General features: G+C 38.2%; 1 protein-coding gene across 1 annotated transcript in view; it reads right to left on the bottom strand.

Moving 5' to 3' along the window:
* ST6GALNAC3 (ST6 N-acetylgalactosaminide alpha-2,6-sialyltransferase 3) overlaps positions 1 to 22,866 on the bottom strand; it is a 314,798-nt gene that overhangs the window by 5,674 nt on the left and 286,258 nt on the right. The window lies entirely within an intron of this gene.

Raw genomic sequence — 22,866 nt, 5'->3', positions numbered from 1 at the left:
ACAGAATGTTTAGTTCCTATAATTTGGAAGATATCCTTCTATAAAAATCTTTAATTGCAACTGGATTTGAACACATTTAACATATCTTGCTTGAAATAAAGAAATACTGATGTCAGTGGACTCTTGTTTTTTTTTTCTTTCCCCTTCAAATCAGACCTGACTCCTGGGGGCTACATGAACAAATCTATGCAGTAGTCCAGGCATCATCTTTGGAAGTGGTTTGCCCTTGCCTTCTTCTTCCTAGGGCTGAGGAAGAGTGACTGGCCCAAGGTCACCCAGTTGGCTTTGCACCTAAGACAGGACGAGAACTCAGGTTTCCCACCTTAATCACTACACCTCACTTGTTATAAATGCAATGGTTAAAAGAAGAATGTGCATTTCTCTGGACTGAACCCTCAACTGGAACAAGAAGCTTTCATTGACACACCTGACACACTGTCAAATAATTCATGTAACTATAGGAGAATACATGGTAACTGTCACCAATAAATACAGATTATTGTTTGAAATCCAGTGCACAACACTTTCAGTAGCAGAGTAGACTTCAAATAAAAGTAGAGAAAACCCATTAAGCATTTCTTAGAGAAGGAAAAAAAAAACAGCTGATAATCTAGAATGGGAAATGAACTGCTGCTGTTCGTGCCCAGCATTAGTAGAGCTAGACAAGCCACATGCATCAGCAAGTTTCTCATTACAGAAAATCCTACCAAAAGCATTACATGCTACCAAGAAATGCATCAGTTTTTTCTCCAATTTAGTCTCCACTGACATGATGAGGATTTCATCAAATCTGTCCTTGGTAAACTGTTCCATCACTACCAAATCATTGTAATCACCTCAAATATCCATTCTTATTTTAGAAGGAACTAGATGAGCACTGCCCCCTAGAGTCAGACACGACTGGCCTTAATGTCAAGGGAAACCTTTACCTTTAATTCTGCTTTTACTGAAACAAAGAAATTGATATACATGTTCACAGAAATTAGTTACCTATATAACTACTGTAAACATCTATAAAGCTGGATGTTGTCATTTATGTCATAAGAATTTATCAAAAAGCTCACATCATCTTTCTGCCCGTTTTGACAAGAAAGGGGCTGATTTCTTTAACTATAATGGTATGTGAGAAAGACCTAGGGAGATGTGCCGAAGAGATTCTGCCTAGGGAACAGTCAGATAAGAGACAGCATAGCCTGCAGCTGGACAGTGGGCTGGGCAAGCTCAGAAGGGACCCTCCTTAGTTTCTTGGGCTGTAAAGGAGACAGCTGGAGAATTGTACTTTCAGACTTGCAAGACTGATATCAGCCTTACCAGGTAGACCAGATAGGAAACATGACCAGATAAGCGAATTCTACTTTATTGTAAAGCTACATTAATGGAATCTTGCATGTCTGAAAGTACAATTCTCCCACTGTCTCCTTTACAGCCCAAGAAACTAGGGAGGGTCTCTTCTGAGCCTCTAGCCCGTCCACTATCCAGCTGCCAGCTATGCTGTTTCTTATCCGACCATTCCCCAGCAGCATCTCTTCACCACAGCTCCCATGGTCTTTCCCACATACCATTACATTAACACATTTAGGGGAACTATCATCTCTCTAAGGCAATTATACATAAAAGCTGACAACATGCAATTTTAATAAAATACTACAACTGAATCCTCCTCCACCCTGATCTTGATAGCCTGTGTGGTGGTGTTATATTCCTGCAAATATTCCTGAAATATTGATATTTCCTTTAATAAAATTGCCATGTTTAATAACCTGATATTGATATCTGCAATTATTCCCTCTCTGAAACAATTGCTACTGCAGTATTTAGGGGTGTACACAGTCTACAGCCCTAAAAAAAACCAAAAAAACCCCAAAACCCTACTAAGAAGTACATCCTATTGAACTCAGAGAGACTAACTTGGAAGAAAACCTGCAGGAAATTGGCTATAAATACCACTCATTCAATGTGAAAAGTACTAATAAAGCCATACTGAAGCCGAGCTTCTTCTTTCTGCTCACAACTGCCAGATTTGTACCATTCTCTTTATCCTTGTCTTTATTTATCCCTGGAGTTTCTCCAGCCACTCAGAAAAGTGTTCCCTCTAGCCACTTGGAATACTTACCACTAACTACATTCACAGTTCTCATACAAAACCTGGCAAAAGATGAGAGAGCAGCCACTGTCTGCTGCATTGTATTTAGATGTCTTTGTTTTAACCAGTTTCTTGTCTGTGCAGTGGAAACACCAGCCTTTGGATTTTAGAGGATTTTTTTAATCAGAGGATTATGAAAAAAGAGGATGCTTCTGATAATGAATGTTTACTGGGCAGTACAATATAGCCAGTAGCATCTAAAACTGCTATAATCAGAAGCACAACAAAAGATTTTTTAAAAAATTAATCAATACCTTATGTCTTATTTTAATGCTATTGGACCTTAGTCTTTTCATCAATATACTCCTCTGGCAAGATAAATAAGAAAAAGACAAGTTCTCAGATACCTGCTCTAGCAAATGGAAAACATGACAAAATATACATTCCATAGTTTAAAGCAAACGTCCAATTTCATTTTTTTCCTCCTGAAAAAAGGAATATAATGAAATGAAAACAGATGATTTGTAACACCTTACAATTCAATCTGATTCTGTAAGCATATTTCTACCAAACTAACAAGTTGGTATTGGAAGTGTGAAAATCAATTTTAAATTTCCCAAAAAGGTCATAAGTTTCCAAGTATGATTGTCAATCTCTTCCAAAACATATTGCAAATGAAGTTACACCTCTGTTCAAAGCTATAACAATAATTTAAAATGTGTATTCCACACCTTCATTTTCGGACCAATATACAGAAAGCTAGCAAAGTTTTAACATGGTTTATAATAAATAACCTACACTCTACAATTGCTTTGCATGGGACAATTTCTTACATGTTTGTGTGAAAAACTGTGCACATTGAAGTTGTCTTCACAATACATGCAAGTGTCATGCAACTGTTTACCTGGAAATTTGATTATGTACATATAATGGACCTGAAAGCATCTCTCTTGGGGAGAGTTACTACATATCCAGATTCCCCCAGACACATCTACTTTTTGACCTAGCTGGGTATTCTCCCTGGCTGGGAAGAAAAATTATCCTGATATGTCATAGTTTGCAGACTCCAACCCTGGACATTTCAAGATGGAGTGAGGGCAAGCAATATTCAACATTCAGGAGGGAATAGGACCAACTTTCTATCTCCTGGATGGGAGATGAAGAAGAAGCAGGATGGCCAGAAACATATCAGGGCTGTCCATTAGATGCCAAAAGGCACAATCCAGTGTTTTGATCTGCTTTGTAGTTGCTTTTTTGTTTCTTGTTTGCTTTTGAGTGAGAGAGAATTTTGCTAACACTGGTTTAAATGTCAGTGACTTTTGATTTCAGATAGGAAATACTGATTTAAATGGCAGAGACTTGTAATTTCACACCACAGACATTGCTTTAAATGACAGGTACTTTGACTTTGAAATACTGCTTCAGGCCCAGTTAGCTCTAGTGGGAACCATACCTGATTTAATGAGCCACTCACTTTCATTGTAGTAGAGGAGCATGCATAAATATCTAAATAAATAAATCCAGGTTTTGTTGTTTTTTTAACATAAACATTCCCTCCCCAGAGTGTCCTCCCCCCTCAAAAAAGTTGAAATATGGTAACGCTACTCTTGGGTTGCTATAATCCTTTCCAACTTGAAGAAAAAGTTCGAGAAAAAATGTAGAGAAAGTAAACAATGAGACCTAGAGTATATGAAAATTGTGGCTAACAATTCTAAAGGAAGCAGATCTTATTGCTGGGTCTTTCCACCCTAGGGCCACTGCTTGATAGTAGATAATACACAAAACTAAGCCATAAGGGCCAGTAACTATCCTTCGACAGCTACCAGAAACCAGTAATGGAGAATATACTATATGTAGCTCAGGGATGAACTGTTGCGTTCTGGGTGTTCTCTGAGCTTGGTTGTTTCCTGCAGATATTTCATTACTAGACTAGGTAACACCATCAATGCATGGGACAGGGAAGTTTGCTGGTTGTTTATATGTAATAGTTTGTCCTGCCAGTTTTGGCTGGGGTGTGCTTTCTTCCTTGATAGTTCCTTAACTATGGTGTTGTTTCTTCCCTGATAGTTCATCTGGTACTGTTTCCTGCTTACTTGGGTGTTGATTGCTAGTGAGGATGTGCTCTAGGCTGTTTCTTTCCTGGGCCTTTGGTGATATCCTTTAAATGGTATGTAGATTTTTTTAATGAAGGAAGAAGCAATACTCCAACCAAGACTGGCAGGACAAACTACTGTATATAAACAACCAGCAAACTCCACTATCCCATTTGGAGATGTCTGGAAAACAGATCCTGCTTCTATAGATATATGGTGAAACCTTAATCCTCTGGGCTCCTCTCAGCAGACCTCCTATTCACTCAGGCAAGGCATGGCTAGCCCTTTGATCAGGGACAAAGAACACCTGATGGAAAATATAGATAAAATGGAGACTGGAAAAGTCACATGGTGTCGGTGAATTAGTCTCCAAGAATAGAGAACTAAGCTATGCTCCTGCAGGATGGAACTATGGTAAGAGCAAGCTAACCTTCTCTGGGACTGGAGATGAGGAAGAGGGCTGAATTGTAGCCAAGGAAACCTTCAGGAAGAGAATAGGCCCTACTTGAACAGGGAGGAGACACGACTTCTAGATAGATAGAGTGGACTGTCTGGGACACCGGGTAAGGAAAGAGCTAAGTTGGAAGTGAGAGAAAGGGTCAAACCATAACCCAGAAATCTCTAGGGAATAAACAGGAACTATGAGGAAATGTGCCTAAAACTTTGATTGAAAGATGCAATCTATGGGAAATATGATTTAGTGAGAATCAGTCTGAGGAAATTCCTTCTCTCTAAGATAAAGTAAAAGTTGTAGGTTGATTGTGATCAGATTCCTTTGTTTTAAGGTATGCTATTCTGTTGTGACCTTTCTCCAGCTATTTACTACAGCATGCAATGGACATTTTATTTTAAAATTCACCCCAAAACAAAGGACAAAATCCTGACAATTTATGTCATGTCTGTATAATTTGCATTATTATGTAATTGACATAAATTGATACGAATGATATAAAAATGTCAATTATGTAATTCCACAAAAGATGTAAATTACACTAATGACATAAATTCAGATTTAATGAATGTTCCTTCCTGCCAAATGGGCCGTTAAATTGAAGTTTTACAGTACTTCTGTGTTGCCCTCCCTTCATGCTTTTTCCCTTGAACAGTCCATCTTAAGACGTGATCTAAAACTTAAGAGTATTTCAGGTGAGAAGATGGTTTTTTATCTGGACGGTATCACTCATAAATTATCTAGATGCCTGGAGATGTGACTGGTTGAAGTACTGCAGATTTATAAAGAGGTGAGATTTCTCTTTCTGCTGGACCTTATGATATGTCTATATAGAAGAACAGTTTAAAACTCCCAGATAACCTAAATATCCTGTGTTGGTTTGGACTCTAAAGTGGGATTTGAATGTTTTTCAGCTCTGCTATGTGTTTCAGCTAGGCAGCATAGATGTTTATAATGTCTACCTTCCTTTTTTCTATTTCTGCTCTGAAGCAAAAATGTTAGCAAATGGATTTTATCTAAAATTACATTGTATTTACATTTTATACAGGGTACTACCAGAATTTCTTAGTCAGGAATCCTATCAATTTTTAAATCTGCATCTATGCTAACATATTTCTCTGATATAATTAAAGTCTATAATAATAATGAAAAAATAGATGTTGCCAGTAAAGTTAATGGCTTGATCATTTTTAAAAAAACTTTCTGTGTAAACACAATAGCAGCAGAGCAAAATATAGGTAAAATTGAAAACCATTAAAGGAAGAATAGAAACTTCACTGACGGAGAAACTAAGATGTGTCAAGATTAAGTTGCCAAAAAAATCTACAGGCAAAGCTTCACAATAACAATAACTCAGGGTTTGTGAGTGAAGAAATTCTTTTCTGAAATAAATGACATTCTACATTTATTGAAGAAACTATCTCAACACCACAAAGAAAATAGAAAAGTATACTTTAAAATGACTGGGTGTTATTTTCTTGAGATTTTAAACTCCAGAAAAAATGAATGACCACGTTCAGTACACTAAATTTTTTCTCTTGCAAAATGCAAAAGTATCCCCTCAAAAGCAAACGATCTGCTTTATGAAAGCAAATCTTGGGAGAAATCTAGACAAACATTTTTGGCTATATTCATGGAGCTAACTTCTGTGCAGTATGCCAAGGTAATGGCCTCTCTATAGCAAAAGATTTAGAACTTGGAATAGCATGGTTTGATTCTGAAAACTGCCCCATCCCCACAATAAGCAACTAGAATGAGATGGCCTGATTTGGATCAACATCATCAAGCTCTGGAATGGAGAATCCTAATTTTTCCACCAATCACCTTATTTTGCAAAGTTTATCCTCTTACTAGCTCTTTGTGTTTTACACCCTTCTATTACCACCAATATCACAGGCAGGGTATGTATGCATTATTTGAACTATGGTCCATTTCTGAACCAGGCCATTGTTCACTTCTTACACATTAAAGAAAGCAGGTGGCTGGTAAATGATTGTATTATTTTGGTCTAGCTTGAGGAGCAGGTAGCAATTGTAGCCAGGAGGACCTTTTACACTTCCATCTTGTTTGCCAGTCATGCTTGTTTCTGGATCAGGAGGCTCTGCTCATAGTCACTCATGCCTTTGTTGCCTCCTGGTTGGATTTCTGCAATGTGCTCTACAATGGATTACTGCCCTTGAAAACTATCCTGAAACTGCAGTGGTCCAGAAAGCAGCAGCACAGATAATAATGGGCACACCTTAATATGCCTGTATAATACCACTATTCCTGTGGGCTTCCAAGTGCAGTTCAAGAAGCTGGTTATCACCTATAAAGCCCTAAATAGCACAGGGTAGGTTATTTGTGGAACTGCCTATCTCTGGTTTTTACTCCCTGTCCCATTAGGTGAACGTGTTCCAGGTGCCTTCTTTGAGGCAGAATCATCTACTGGAACCCTTTGGAACAAACTACCACCCAAGGTTTGGGCAGCTCTGAGCCTGTGTCAGCCCTACTAGGTACACCACACCAGGAAATCAAGTTGACAAGAAATTTATCTGATTGTCCTGTATCTCTGCCTGAGTCGCTTCCAAATATTATCTTGTTTCTCAGGACTTAAAAAACATTTCAGCCCCTTTTGCCTAGGTAATGGTTCTTGCATATTTCCTTAAAGATCATGTTCCTTACTCTCTACACCCAATTAGCCTTTGATGGAGCTATGAAGACCTGGCTTTTTTTATGCACTGGACCAGGATGGTAATTAAACCCATCCTGCTGGGAGAATGTTTGTTATTCCCAGCTTCAGTTATGTGCTTCTATCCAACTATAGTTTGTTAATGAGGTTTTATATTATTTTTGTTTTGTTTGAATTGTTTTTGATTTTTTACTAATATACACCACCCAGAGTAATAAATTATACATTGGGTAGCTTTATAAATTTATTAAGCAAACATGTAATCAAACAATTAATCTTGAGGTGATTGACTTTAATGATCGTATAACTGTCACAATTTGAACACAGGGGGGTTGGACTTCATTTATTTATCACAAGTACCTTTAACTTATCATTCTTCCCAAGATATCTGACCAGTATGTATGTATGTATATGTGTGTGTGTGTGTGTATGCATATATACATACATACATATATAATAAAACCCAAATGTAATAGAATAAAGTCTCAAAACAACATAGCAGACAAAGGCTCATAGATCATAGTTGTTCTAGGTTCAGAAAGGAATTAGCAACTCTTAACTGAAAGGAAAGCGATGTTGATTTCAATGGGGAAGGCAGCCACAAAAAACGGCCTTGAGACTAATTCCTGTTCAGCAGATTTTCCTTGGCAACCTGGAGAGAAAAACTTTCAAGAATTTAAGAAATGGGAAGGTAGGTTCAAAGTGATATGCTCCTCCAGTTATTTGGGTCACATGTTTTAAAGGTAAGTATCAGCAACCTGAGCTGAGATTAGAAGTGAATGTAACTCTTTAGGAATTGATATAATAAGTTCCCTTCTGACTGTCCTAGAGCTAAAAATGTGTCACTTGGCTTCTTCTTTATTTAAAGCTTCATAGTCATCTTCAAAAGTAGCTTCAAAGCAGACTCCATTATCATCATAATGTAACCCCTTTTTTGTACATTTTGCCATTTTAAAAAAATGTCTGGAAGCATCTGAATATTTTGGGACTAAACATTTCAGGACTTCTGGATAGCATCGGCAGAATTCCACAATCAACACTACAGCAATGCATGGACTACTACTACAATACTACTATCTAACCTTGGGAGATGTTTATTAGATAAAGCTAATCTTTTTTTCCTTTTAGAATGGTAAGTATTCATAAAAACTGAAAATAAGAAATAACTTGATCACTTGATTAATGGCAGGTACAGTATATCTTTACCAAAAACTCTGCTGTGATAGATGATATAATAAATCTCACAGTGTGGTAGTTTTATAAGAGCAATCTTATATTTTCTGTTTTTAACAGGAAGGAACTACTTTTAAATAAAAGATGGTCCAACTATGTGCTTAAGTCTCCCATTAAATTCAATCAATATTCACTTACTGTATTCACAATTTGTTAGAATATATCCAAAGTGCTTCAGACTGTGCTGAATGCTCGCAGGTGACAGTATTGGTTTAGAGAGCATGAAATGTCTCCTAAAAATTCCCTCGTGTATCATTTTCCAAATTACTGTCTATAGCTCTTCTCAGTGATTGAATTCCCTCCCCTTGTAGTTTAACATCACTGAAAACAGGACAACAAAATGCCACACAACCAATCAGATTTAGGTGTGTAATTACATCATTAACAATAAATATAATCACACTACCCTTAATGGAGCAGGGATGCAGGTGGAGATTCCAATCCCATTTGAACATTGGCCGAAATCAGGGGTCATTTTTTAGGAATGGCAAAGAGATGCTATTTGCTCCATTTGGCTCAGTATTTTAAAGAAAGTCTTGTTTTATAATTGGGTTATGCTTAGGTGAAAGGGAATGAATATATTTACTGTAGAACCTAAAAGAGACATATCAAATGTTATTTAATTACTGATAGTTTTTGTGAGCCACCCAGAGTTGGGCAGCCATATAAATGTTTTAAATCAATCAATCAATCAATCAATTAGAGAAAGTCCATGTCAGATAAAAACCTACTTTACCTACATTCAGTTTCTGTCATGAGCACTGATGGTGAGCAGGAGGGGGCCCCTATCCAGGGGGGAAAACGCATGCATAGTAGTGAGGAGTTGAGCAGCCATTCAAAGAGACACAGAACAGACCCGCCTTGACTTTTGGGGTTTATCTGTCTGGGTTTTCTCACGCTTCTTCAGTTTGGAAGGATTTTCTGTCTAATGTAGCAGCAATAAAACACTAGAGACTTATTCCTATTCTCAGCGTGGTTCCTGACTGTTAGGACAGTTTCTGACAGTCACAAGTAATAATTTCTCAGGTTTGGACAAAGCAGAATTCAACATTCACTGGTGTTTTTTTCCCCTTCCAATTCCCAATAGGCTTAGCTTGGTACTATTAAGTAGGCCCATAGCAGACATTCTGATAATACATCGATATCTTTGAGAAATTGCATGGCTTCCTTGTAAGTTAAAAAAAGAACCCACAGCAGCTAAGCAGATATCATACATTTTAGGATCCATTTAAGTACATTAATATTCTATTTCAGATTTACATACTTACATTTCAGATTTACATACTGTATATAAGTTCTGCAATTCACATCTCATCAGTCATTTTACTTTGCACTAATTTGGGCTGAATCTCATATGCATTTCTCTCTCCCCCACCCCCACCCCAGGATATGCATTTAAGTACATTAATATTCTATTTCAGATTTACATGCTGTATATAAGTTCTGCGATTCACATCTCTTCAGCCATTTTACTTCATACTACTCTGTGCTGAACCTCATACTCATCTGTCTCTCCCATCCCAAGATACAAGACAATAAAGAAGGCAGAATAAGCAAACCACACAATCCAGACCAAAGGGTCTGGATGACTTGAGCTGGAAAGCATCTTCATTTCTGGTTAACTGACATGGAGTTTGATGCATTCCTGATCATTCATGAACCCAAGTGACAAGAGAATACAGTCATTTCATCCAAGTTCAACAAGGCTGCTTACAAGGACTGCCCTGAGATCAGAAAGAGGAAAACAATATTGTTTCCAATTCACATTTCCAGCAGCAAATGCCTGCCTTTCGAAATATAACATTAAGAAAGGAAGACTGCAGTACGTTTTAGAAAGGTACCATTTCATAATTGTTACTGCAAGTCCACACTATTATGTGGAAATTCTGAATAGAAAATGCAATTATTTCTACTTATATAAAGAAAAGGGGAAAAAGAGACTGCCATGGAGATATTCCATTCATCTAATAATGATTACTAGAGCTCCAGAACTCATCTATCATTCTTTTGGCATTTACACATGTAAATACCAAATTTGTTGTGAACTTCTGTCCATAGTTCTTCCAGGACCCTGTCTACTAAGTCCTGTCCCTTAAATCTATTCTTCACCTCCACTGCATATTCCTTAGGAATATTAGTGAGCTCATATCTAGCTGATCTGTGGGTCTTCCCTAATCTCTTTAGTCTGATCCTAAATTGTGCAAGAAGAAGTTCGTGATCTGAACTACAGTCAGCTCCAGGCCTTGTTTTTACCAACTGTACAGATGTCCGCCACCTTTGGCTGCAAAGGATGTAGTCAATCTGATTTCGGTGTTGTCCATCTGGGGAAGTCCATGTATAAAGCTGTCTCTTAGGTTGTTGGAAGAGAGTGTTTGTTATGCAGAGTGAGTTGTCTTGGCAAAATTCTATCAGCCTATGTCCTGCTTTGTTTTGTTCTCCCAGGCCATGCTTACCTGTAATTCCAGGTGTCATTTGACTGCCCACCTTAGCATTCCAGTCTCCTGTGATGAAAATAATGTCTCTTTTAGGCGTGTTGTCCAGTAGGTGCTGCAGATCCTCATAGAACTGCTCTACTTCAGCTTCTTCAGCATCTGTGGTTGGGGCGTATATTTGGATCACTGTGATGTTAGATGGCTTGCCCTGAATTCGAATTGAGATCATTGTCAGTTTTTGGATTGTATCCAAGCACTGTGTTAGCCACTTTACTATTAATTATGAAGCCTACTCCATTTCTTCTGTGGTCCTCTTGTCCACAGTAGTAGATCTGGTGGTCATTTGATGTGAAGTGGCCCATTCCAGTCCATTTCAGTTCACTGATGCCCAAAATGTCTATCTTTAATCTTGACATCTCACCAATAACCACATCCAATTTGCCCTGGCTCATAGATCTTACATTCCAGGTTCCAATGGTGTGTTGATCCTTAGAACATCGGATTCGCCGTTCACCACCAGCACCGTCGGCCGCTAGCCATCCTTTCGGCTTTGAGCTAGCTGCGTCATCACGTCTGGGGCTAGTTGAACTCATCCTCTGTTCCTCCCCAGTAGCATTTTGACCATCTTCCGACCTGGGGGTCTCATCTTCCGATGGTATACCGACATATCTCTGGTTGTACTGATCCATTTAGTTTTCACAGCAAGAATACTAGGGTGGGTTGACATTACCTTCCCCAGGGATCGCATTTAGTCTGACCTCTCTGTCATGACCTTCCCATCTTGGGTGGCCCTTCACGGTTTAGCTCATGGCATCACTGAGGTGCTCAAGCTCCAGCACCATGACAAGGTAATGATCCTTTGCTGAAGCTTATTTTAATAATTGGTCCTAAATGTCATGGGACTGATTTGGGACTGATATTCTTCTCCATATTTATAAGTATATAGCCACAAGTGGTAACTTCTCCTCAGTGCAACTTAAATCAAGTTTGAGCAATAATCTGCATTACTAAAGAATCAGGTTAATTCTTCTTCTTTTTTTGTCCCTTCAAATCAGTCTTGATTCCAGGCAACTGCCTGGACTAGCTGCTGCAGTTTCTGGGTAAGGGTTTTGGAAGTGGCTTGCCACTACCTTTTCCCTAGGGCTGAGAGAGAATGGCCGGCCCAAAGTCACCCAGCTGGCTTTGTGCCTCTTTGGATTAGAACTCATGGTCTGCCAGTTTGTAGCCATGCGACTTTAACTACTACACTAAACCAGCTCTCAGTTCTTCCAAAAAATACTTAAGACAACAAAAATATGATTAATAATAACTTATCTTATAGGATTGGAAGTGTAGATCTAACACCATCTTCACCACCTAAAACTACTGTATCTTTTCAATTGTACAAGCTCAAGTTTTATGACTGAGAGCTGTCAAGCATTAAGTAATCAACTCACAGGCATATAAGCAGGAACATCCCCTTTATAATGGAAATTAAGGAAAAAAGAAATTTAGGGAATATGGTCAGATCATTTGCATGGTATATATAATAGATAATACTGCATGCAGCTACAGGCTCAATGACTGAATGCTGACATCTAGTGTTCATCTGGATTTTTGCAGCCCAGATCTGATAGCCCTACATCTAAACAACCTTGTAATGGAAAAAAAAAATCAGTGAATATGCCCTCAAGTGAAAAAAAAATACACAAAATTCTTACATTATTATATAAGTACTAGCACATTGGACTGTTTGATATAGGTAGCAACATTTTCTTTAAAACAATGCTATAAGGGAAAGATGCATTGCATGCATTTTAAAATCAACATATAAGAGAAGAGCCCCAGTTCAAAATTATATTAAATGAAAATTACTCTAAATATATATTCTAAACAAACTTCGTATTTTTGTGCATTGTTGAGAAAATAAGATAAACACAGTCCAGGTTAATCCAGGACCTTGTTACAGAATTAATTAGGCAGCAATTTTTTCACTCTAATTTTCTCTTTAACATTATGAAATTAGTAGCATAGCTACTAATAGCATATTTCAGTGAAATCTACAATAGGTCAATACAGAAGTAATAGCCTAGTTAGCTGGTAACCATGTCAAGGACAGCCACTGAACTGCTGCATATTCTCATAGGTGAAAACTTGTAATTGCATTAATCATCCCACCTCAGTGAAGTACTTTAATTAAATAAATGAACAAAAGAAAGAAAGGCAAATTTCTATTGATTAGCAGCACATTTATCTGAGGCTGAATTTGATTAGCATGGAGAATGAAAAAAACAAATATTTGGATGACTAAAAACGAGAATTTAAATAGCAGAAAAGAACACGTTATCAACACTGCGACATTGTGAATTGCTTAGACAGAGGGGTGGCTGAGTATCTCAAGTCTGCACATCAATTCCTTCCTACAGGTAGCTCTACACCACTGCTGGGTAATAAACCTGCAAATACAAGCATGTTGCAATCCAGTTCGGAAAATACTTGCTTCTTCTATGTGTTCTTTATCTCTACATCTTGAAGCTTTAAAAAAAATCTGGAGTATCAGTACATTTTTAAAAATAGCAAGATAACTGGGACAGAAAACTCTGGTATAAAAAAAAATGGATTTGTAAGTGCCTCAAACCAGACAGCTTTAATGCAAATAATAGTGCATGTTACTTCTCTCAGAGAAGCTACTGACTTCAGCAGCACAGATGTGCCTTTTCTACTGATCTTTTCTGCTGCCATAACTTACCTAAGTATTATACAAGGGAGCAAAGTTTTTGCTGGTTTCTTCCTAAATGTTCATAGGTAAGTGTCTGAGTAGAAGCAGTTTCTTAATGGGGCACAAATGAGAAATCATAAGGTTGGCTGTAATCTCTGTTCTTACAACCAGTTTAAACATGCAGAGAAAACCCAGGTACAGCCTTGCTGGAACATTTCCCCTGAGACTGAAGAGCTTTAGAACAGAACGCTGCGATATATGTGGAGAACACGGAGTACCTGTATCTAGGCATTAAATGTCACCAGTTTGACAGTTACTTCACTCATGTAATACTCACATGCTCTCACCTCTTCTTCTGAAACTGGTGTGTACCCAAAAGGAAAACATACCCAAACTGAAGATCACCCCCAGGAAAAGTAGACAAAGACACACATGAATCCTGTGCCATGGCCAGTGTCTCCACCTTTGTCAAACTAAGATTGACAACTCCACCTGAAACCAATCCTAGACACTTCCCATCACAATATATGTGTATGTATGATACACTTGTGTATCTCTGAACTTATGTATATTTATATATACATGCTAGCCAGACACTATGGTAGAAAACTGATCAGGATCAGGAAAAAACAGACCACTGATGGCTTAGCTAAATATTGATCAATATTTCCTGTAAAAATTTGCTATGTTTTTTAAAAATTAGTTGATTTTCCAACTGCATATAAACACACAAATCAATCTTGCATATACAAAGACACAAACCTTGTAAGAAAAGCCTTGTTTAGGTGTTATAAAAAAGGTTAAAGGGCAATGTAATCCGCAACAGCATTTTCACTAAAGGGAAGAAGGATAGCAATGTGCCTCTTTAAATAGCACCTATGAATGTATTATTTATTTATACAGCAATTAATATACTCTCCTTTTCCAAGACTCGTGATGGTTTGCAACACATCATATACAATATGTGATAACCTCATAAGTTTAAAGATAATTACTGGGGAGGGGGCTATTTCCCTTCATAAACCTGACTCCTCCCTTTATTTATATTGTGTATTTTGGGCAATTGTGTCTTCTAGATGCTGTGAAAGACAATGTGTTCGCAATACTAAGAAGTAGGTCTGTACTACTTACATAAGGAGAAAGTTTTCTGTTTGTGTTATGAAACTGAATACAGGATTATGAAATTAAGTAGATCATATTCTCTGAAAAGTTTATTCCCCTTGGTATATTCCAAGGAGAGAGTAAGAGGTAGAGCACTTCTACTTTCAGCTTCTTCCCAAGCAAACTGCAGGTATGAAAAGACCCATTTCCTTCCAAAATCACAGGAACACAAGGTTCAAACCAGTACAAAAAACTGGACCCAAATCAAGTGCAATCAGTAGCAACCGAAGCCTGCAATGGTTGCCAAAACACCTGCTCTTATTTCTCTAACATGAAATGTATGACTTGTGCTCAAATTTAAATAAAATCCATCCTGCACCATGCTTTATTCTGTCTACTAAGTTGCAGTCGCATTTTGGAAAATTACTTCCACAATGACCCTTTACACAGTCTATGATAATATCGGATGAGGTACTCTCTAATGCAGTGTTTCTCAACCTTGGCAACTTTAAGATGTGTAGATTTCAACTCCCAGAATTCCCCATGCAGCAAGGCTGGCTTGGAATTCTGGGAGTTGAAGTCCACATGTCTTAAAGTTGCCAAGGTTGAGAAACACTGCTCTAATGTGAAAGCATTTCACATTCCTGTTTTTGATATGGAAAACATTCGGCCATATAATTCCAGGTGCCAGCATCCAGCTGACCTTGTATGGGCTGGGAATTTAAGCACAGTCCCCCTGTAGAGACCATGCTGTATCATACTAAACTCTAGCCTATCAGCTTTATTTTTCTAGGCATTCATGGGGCTTCCTTAAAAAAATAAAATTAAAACTCTGAGTAGCAGAAGCAGAATTTATGAACTGATTAAGAGATGCAAGCTGGCTGCTCTGTTTCACTACAAATTTCTGAACTGTGAATGAGATTAAGTTTTAAGTTCTAATGAAGAACCTATGTGTGAAAGAGTCCATATACACATACAACTAATAACAACTAACTTACATTTCTATGGTCATGTTTGTTAAGGTTTCCCTACTAACAGATTAAGCTACTATTATACCTAATCATTTGGCCGGGTGAAAGGTTGCAAGTGATTGTCTCCTCTCACGTGCTTCATGCAAAATAGCCTGGGGGGAGGACCTGCCCGGACTTGTTCTTCACTTCTTCTTTTTCTCTCTGCTGGAAATGTAGCTCAGCAAGGCTTGCTCCAAACGGAGCTAAGTACTTTAAATGTTTTGCTTTTGTTTTTGTTTTCTGTAAATAAATTAGTTTTATAGAAATGCTTGGTGTGTGACTTTTTTGACCTCTCCTGGGCTAAAGGCTTTCCCAGCATTCTGCAACAGGTTATGTGCCCAGTAAACAACGCAGTAAAACCCAGAGAGAAAAGAGAGGTCAGCTCCACACCTCATGCACAATTTAAAGGCAGGTAGCAAAGACCTGTGAAGATTTTCTTTGGAGCCACCTGGAGATTTTCCAGCAACTGCCGGTCTGCAGGACTTAGAAGCTAGCTGAGGTGACTTGCAAAAGAAGGAAGAAGCCATGGCTACCTCCCAGCCCTCAGCGATGCCTCTGGAGCGCCTATCAGAGACCAACTATTTGAATTGGGCCCTGAAGATGGAAATGTATCTTTGCAGAGAGGATCTTTGGCTGCCAATTGGTGAGCAAACCCCCCAAAATCCCAGTGCTGAATGGCTGAGACAGGATGAGCGGGCTAGAGCCACCATTATCTTGGGAGTTGAGGACAATCAGCTAGTCCACGTGCGAGGCATGCAGTCTGCAAAGCAACTTTGGGACGCTTTGAGAGACTTGTATGTAAAGGCAACAGCAGGGAGTAAAGTTACTCTGACGAAAAAGCTGTACAGAGCCTACCTTGCAGAAGGAGATAGCCTTCCTGAGCACCTGCATTATATTCAGCAGCTGTTTGTTGAGTTGCAGGAGAGAGGAATGGAATTTACACCTCTCACAAAATCCTATATCCTCCTGTCCTCACTAAATGAAACGTGGGACACGCTGATTTGTACCCTGGAGGCTATGCCTGAAGCAGACCTCACCCCATCGTATGTTACACAGCGCTTACTCGCTGAATGGGAGAAGAGAGAGGAAAGATCCCCCCCCATCTCTTCTGGAAAGCTGCAAGACCAGAAAATGAGGGAAAAGAAGGGAAAGGAACCTGAGGCCACAGCGCTAGCAAGCCAGCGATGCTTCACTTGTGGTTCAGCTGGACATTTGCAAAGAGACTGTGCCATGAGACCCAAGAGTAGAAAGACAGAGCAGAAGAACACAAGGGCAACACAGAAGAAGGCTCTTCAGACAACCCAAATTGCACAGGTTGCTGAGAAGGGTAATTCTGATGTATGGGTGTTAGATTCTGGGGCCAGTTGTCATTTATGTAATTGTAAAAGCTCTTTTGTGTCACTGTCTAAAACTGAAAGACAAAATGTATCTTTGGCTGATGGGTCTGTGACCAAAATTATGGGACAAGGTGACTTGTATTTATCCTGCTTAGGAGAAACTGTAAAAGGTGTGTTGTATGTGCCAAATTTACAATCAAACCTTTTATCTGTGGCACAATTGGCTGCAACAGGGTATATCATAACATTTAAGAAAAATGGTTGTGAGATACGTAAAAATGGGAAATTGTGTGCTACTGGTATGTTAAAAGACTCCTTGTACATTGTGCAAAATGCAAGGAAGCCAAGCTGCAAGGCTGCAGTTGGCAACACACCATATCATGACCAATGTGTACACCTGATGCACAGGAGACTTGGTCATGCTAATTACAAGTATATAGCACAAATGCCACAGCTGTGTGCTGACCTAAAGATAAAACCCTGTGATAAATACTTAGATTGTGTAGTTTGCAAAGAATGCAAAACACTAAAAGCTCCTGTGAGTAAGCACAGTGACAGAGTTACAACTAGACCTTTGGAAATTGTACACTCTGATATTATTGGTCCTTTTGCTCCAAGTCTTGGACAAGCAAGGTATGCAATGACCATCATTGATGATTTCTCAAGATACACATTTATCTACATCTTAAAACATAAAGATGAGGCATTTGAGAAATTTAAAAGTTTTGTGACATGGGCAAATGGAAAATTCCCTAGGCCTGTATCTGCACTCCAATGTGATAGAGGAGGAGAATACCTTTCTCACAAATTCAGAAGGTTCCTAGTGGAAAAAGGGATAGAACAAATTCTTTCTAACCTGTACACCCCTCAGCAAAATGGTGTTGCTGAAAGAAAGGGCAGAACCTTGCAAAATGCGATGGAATGCATGTTAAAAGATTCACGCTTATGTTTTAAGTTCTGGGGAGAAGCTTTATCGACTGCTTGTTATGTTCAGAACAGGTTGTATAACTCTATGATTCAGGACACTCCATTCCATTTGTTTTATGGTGTGAAACCAAAGGTAAGCCATCTTAGAGTGTTTGGTAGCACTGCATGGGTTCACATTCCAAAACAGCAGAGAAGGAAAGGAGGCCCCACAACAAAGAAAGCCATCTTTGTTGGCTATGAACAAAGCCAGAGGAGCTACAGGTTCATAATGGGAGAGAAATTAATAATTAGCAAAAGCGCTTCTTTTGCTGAACAAAACTGGGGGAGATTAAATTCTAGCTCTCCAGTTGAACTGACCACCACAAGAGAACAGCAAGGACTTGCTGATGGTGATCTTTTGCCTGATGAGGACATTAAACCAGAAAAGCAAACTGAAGATCTGTCTGATGAGATAGATGCTTCTCAGGAAAGTGATAGGAGTCAAAATTTAAGCCCTGTATTACCTCGCAGATCTCAGAGGAGTAATAAAGGCGTTCCTCCATCACGTTTTCAGGCTGAAACAGTAAAGGCTTTTCACATATTCACAGAACCTGAGTCTTTAGAACAAGTGAATGCTTTACCACCAGAGATTGCACAAAATTGGCATTCTGCCATGCAACAGGAATTAGCATCCTTGAAAGAAAATAAAACATGGAAACTGGTAAATCTACCTCCCAATGAACACTGTCTGGGTTGTAGGTGGGTTTTCAAACTGAAAAGGGATGCTGATGGCAAAATCCAAAAATATAAAGCAAGGTTGGTTGCAAAAGGGTTCACTCAAAGGAAAGATTTAGACTTTGACAAGACTTTTGCACCAGTTACTAAAGGTGAATCAATTAGATTACTGTTAAAAGTTGCTGCACTCAAGGGAATGTCAGTTAACCACTATGACATTCAAACTGCATTTCTCTATGGTGATTTAGACCACAGATTATACATGCAGCAACCCCCTGGCTATGAAAAGGGGAGAATCTAGTCTGTGAACTGCAGAAGTCAGTCTATGGGTTAAAACAAGCTGCTAGATCCTGGAACCAAAAAGTAGATGAAAAACTGCAGAATTTTGGTTTTGAAAAAGGAAAAGCAGATCCCTGTGTATATATGATGAAGGACAAACAAGGCTGTATGTATCTGTGCATTTATGTTGATGATTTGCTGCTGTTCACATCAACAGAAAAACAAAGGCTTGATTTTGAAGCCTGCATGAAAAGCCATTTCACATTAAGAAGCCTTGGAATTATAATAACCTAGGTTTGGAAAAACACAGGAAGAAGAATGGTAGCTTTCTGTTAAACCAAAGGGGAGATAATGGTAATGTGAATGGAAAGACATATAAAGTCAGAGAAGATTGGTTTGCATCTTAATCTGTAGTGTAAAAAGGGGAGTGTTAAGGTTTCCCTACTAACAGATTAAGCTACTATTATACCTAATCATTTGGCCGGGTGAAAGGTTGCAAGTGATTGTCTCCTCTCACGTGCTTCATGCAAAATAGCCTGGGGGGAGGACCTGCCCGGACTTGTTCTTCACTTCTTCTTTTTCTCTCTGCTGGAAATGTAGCTCAGCAAGGCTTGCTCCAAACGGAGCTAAGTACTTTAAATGTTTTGCTTTTGTTTTTGTTTTCTGTAAATTAGTTTTATAGAAATGCTTGGTGTGTGACTTTTTTGACCTCTCCTGGGCTAAAGGCTTTCCCAGCATTCTGCAACAATGTTAATGCATGAAATGGATGCATGCATGTGTGTAAACAGATACAAATAACTGCTAAATAAAAAGTTCTCTTTATTATGTTCTTTTTCATACTATCTTAAATTCTATGCTGCAGTTATGTAAATCCACATCTGTATTTCCATAGGATACTGAAAATAAGGGAATTCAGGAAAAGTAAGTGTGCAATTTGTCCAAATGAGCCAGGGTTATGCCATTCTTTCTCATACATCTACCTGGGCCAAGATGGATTGGCATATCCATTTTAACTTAGTGTTCTCTTCCTTAATAATAGTAGCTATGAGGATGGGGGAAAACATTTGAAACCATGTCCAGCCATTGCATTCTTGCCAAAAGTCTCCTCCCCTTAAGCTGTTCAGGAGAGCAAGGAGGAAAGGAACTAAATCAAAAAGCCATCACCCTGTGCATCATAACTATAATACTCCTACTCCACAGCTGGAAATATTAAAAGGAAAAAAACACAAATGTTTCAAACCTACAAATACATGTAGATTTAGATGAACAGAAGAATACTCCATAGTATTACCTCCATTTACTCCTTAGTCAAACAGCCAGTAGAAAGCAAATCTTGTGCATTTATTGGATGTCCTTTCTGGACAGTTTAATGGCTAAAATTCCCAGGTACATAGTTTCAAACTCCTTTTCTTTTTACCCGTTTTGACTTTTACAATGGCTGGGGTGGGGGGACATTTGGAAAAAAGAAGCTCAGTAATTCCTTTGCCACGGGCTGTCACTTGGATGGAATACAGTCTAGGTTCCATGATAGATGAACTAAGTACTGTACGTTGATGAAAAAACACTTCTGGAGTGGTATCACTTTCCAGAGTGATATGAAGTCATGTGAGTTCAAGAAATGTAACAACTTTTTTCACTTCAGTTTCTTTTTAGAGGCACTTAGATAGGTTTTATTTTTATCTATTTATTCTATTTTATCGAGTTGTTATATTACATATTATCCAAACTCTGATAAGTCAGTGTAAGAAGATCACCAGCAAGTAGAGATTATACAAACTTCTTCTAGGCGTTTTTCCCTGATTCTTATAAAAGAGGCAGCAGCTCACTCAACTATTCAAGGTTACAGAGTAAACTTCCATCTCTTGCTGTTATGGGGAAAATGTTCAGCTCTTCAGCCAGGCCTCTGCAACTTGTTGCTGGGTTTTTCCATATAAAATAAATAGAACTATGTATCTGTCTAGAATGGGAGAACAACCCTAATAGTAATTCACATTCCTAATTTTCATAATGGTTTTGTCCATCTTTTTGGAGTCCTCCGTCAGAAAGAAAAATATGTTGCAGAATCTCTCATTAAATTGTTGAACTAGCTCACTGGAAGCAAATTAGAATGTGAAGGTGTGCATTAGTATAGTATTGAAATAAATCCTTTTTTCCATTTATTAAATTTCACAAACACAACAGAAATATCCAGAGAGCCTGAAAAAGTAAGAATGCACAGATTTATGATGCACTACATATTTTTAGTATTCTTTCTGCTGGGTCTTCACAGATGTGATCTTATTCTAATAATTTTTACTGATTCTCTTGAATACTAGCAACTCCAATGATAGACATTTCTGTCTCATTTCTTCTCTCTTTGCAGCTCCCTCAATAGTGTCCCTTCATGCCTCAAAAGCAGAAAGGAAGGTACAGTTACCTAAAAAGGTCAGAAGAAAGCAGGAATTCTGAGCATGCCAACTTTCATGGAAGGAAAACTAAATTCAAAGCCAATAATTATCTATTACATGTAAAGCAAATACCTTCTTAATTCTTCATTGGTTTTGCATTTAGAGATCATCAGCTGAATTGTACCACCAAAAAGTCCTTTTAAAGTCTCTCAATGATCTTCAGCAGGAGATTCATTTCAGTCTCTCCCCCTGCCCCAATCTTCTGATAATTGTATCCTGGTGCAATATAATCTTCTCTCCTTTTTTTTTTTTAAATTAAAGTCATTGGCCCAGCAACAGAAGTATATATGAAAGTAATGTTGGAATATTTTTCTTATACGTTTACAATAAGTTTAAATTAAGTAATGTCATTGTATAAAAGCTGGCTTCTCCATTACAAACAATAGAGGCATCACATAGCATACCCATGTAAAGGAAGACATATATCTTATGCATACCCATGTAAAGGAAGACATATATCTTATGCATAGAAAAACAAAGCTGTCTTAGCTCTGGATAAAGAGACATTTGTTTAGCTATAAATAAGGAGGCACCTGCTCTATCTCTAAGATAAGGAAACCTTTGTTTGTAATAAGCTAATGCAATCCATTCCATTGATAATGATTGGCTAAATTTCTAAACTTCAGAACTCATAAAAAGGGAAATAAAGAAAGCGTGGCATGGCCGCTCACCCAAAGCAACTTGATAACTTTGGGTGAATAAATTTTTTTTTTGACTCTCCACTGATTATCTGGTGTGCTTCATTTCTGACTTGGAACAAACCAAGAGAAGGTGTTTTAACCCTTCTGACAGTAACGTACAGTAGAAGTAACCCTTGGAATCATATTTTAACTATTGCATTAAATGACAAGTATCAGTTCATCTCATCATTTCATATTATGAACCATATTCTGAATAGAGATCTCTTGGTGGGTGAGGCCTGGAGCAGTGCCACCACAAAGGCCCTGTCCATAATTTATTTAATCTCATAACCACAATATTGCAAAATCTTTTGGTGAACGTTGCAGAATTACTGCTTTTGAAAGTAGATTAGTGAACTATCCTGACAAAAAATACAAGCTGGTTCCAGAAGTTCATTTTAAACAAATAAATGTAGGATTGTGTTTTTATAAAGCACAAATATTGTTTGCAGTAAAGGAAAATGTGAAATACCTTCAAATGACTTCTCAGCCACAGGCAAGTGTTTTTAATTCAAAACAGATAACATTGCCCTGATAATTTATTATACAAGTTTGTTGCTAGGAAGCAAAAGTAAGCGCTAATGGAGACACCAGATTAAATATTAACAATTCAGCCACACAGGATACCAGCAAAAGCATCAGAACTGATACTACATAACCAAATTATGGTTGTTTAAGAAGCTTTCTTCTGCTTCCAAATCCTGTTTGCC

The sequence above is a fragment of the Candoia aspera genome, chromosome 3 (genome assembly GCF_035149785.1).
Source record: "Candoia aspera isolate rCanAsp1 chromosome 3, rCanAsp1.hap2, whole genome shotgun sequence".
NCBI lineage: Eukaryota > Metazoa > Chordata > Lepidosauria > Squamata > Boidae > Candoia > Candoia aspera.
This window is presented reverse-complemented; position numbering and strand designations above follow the sequence as displayed.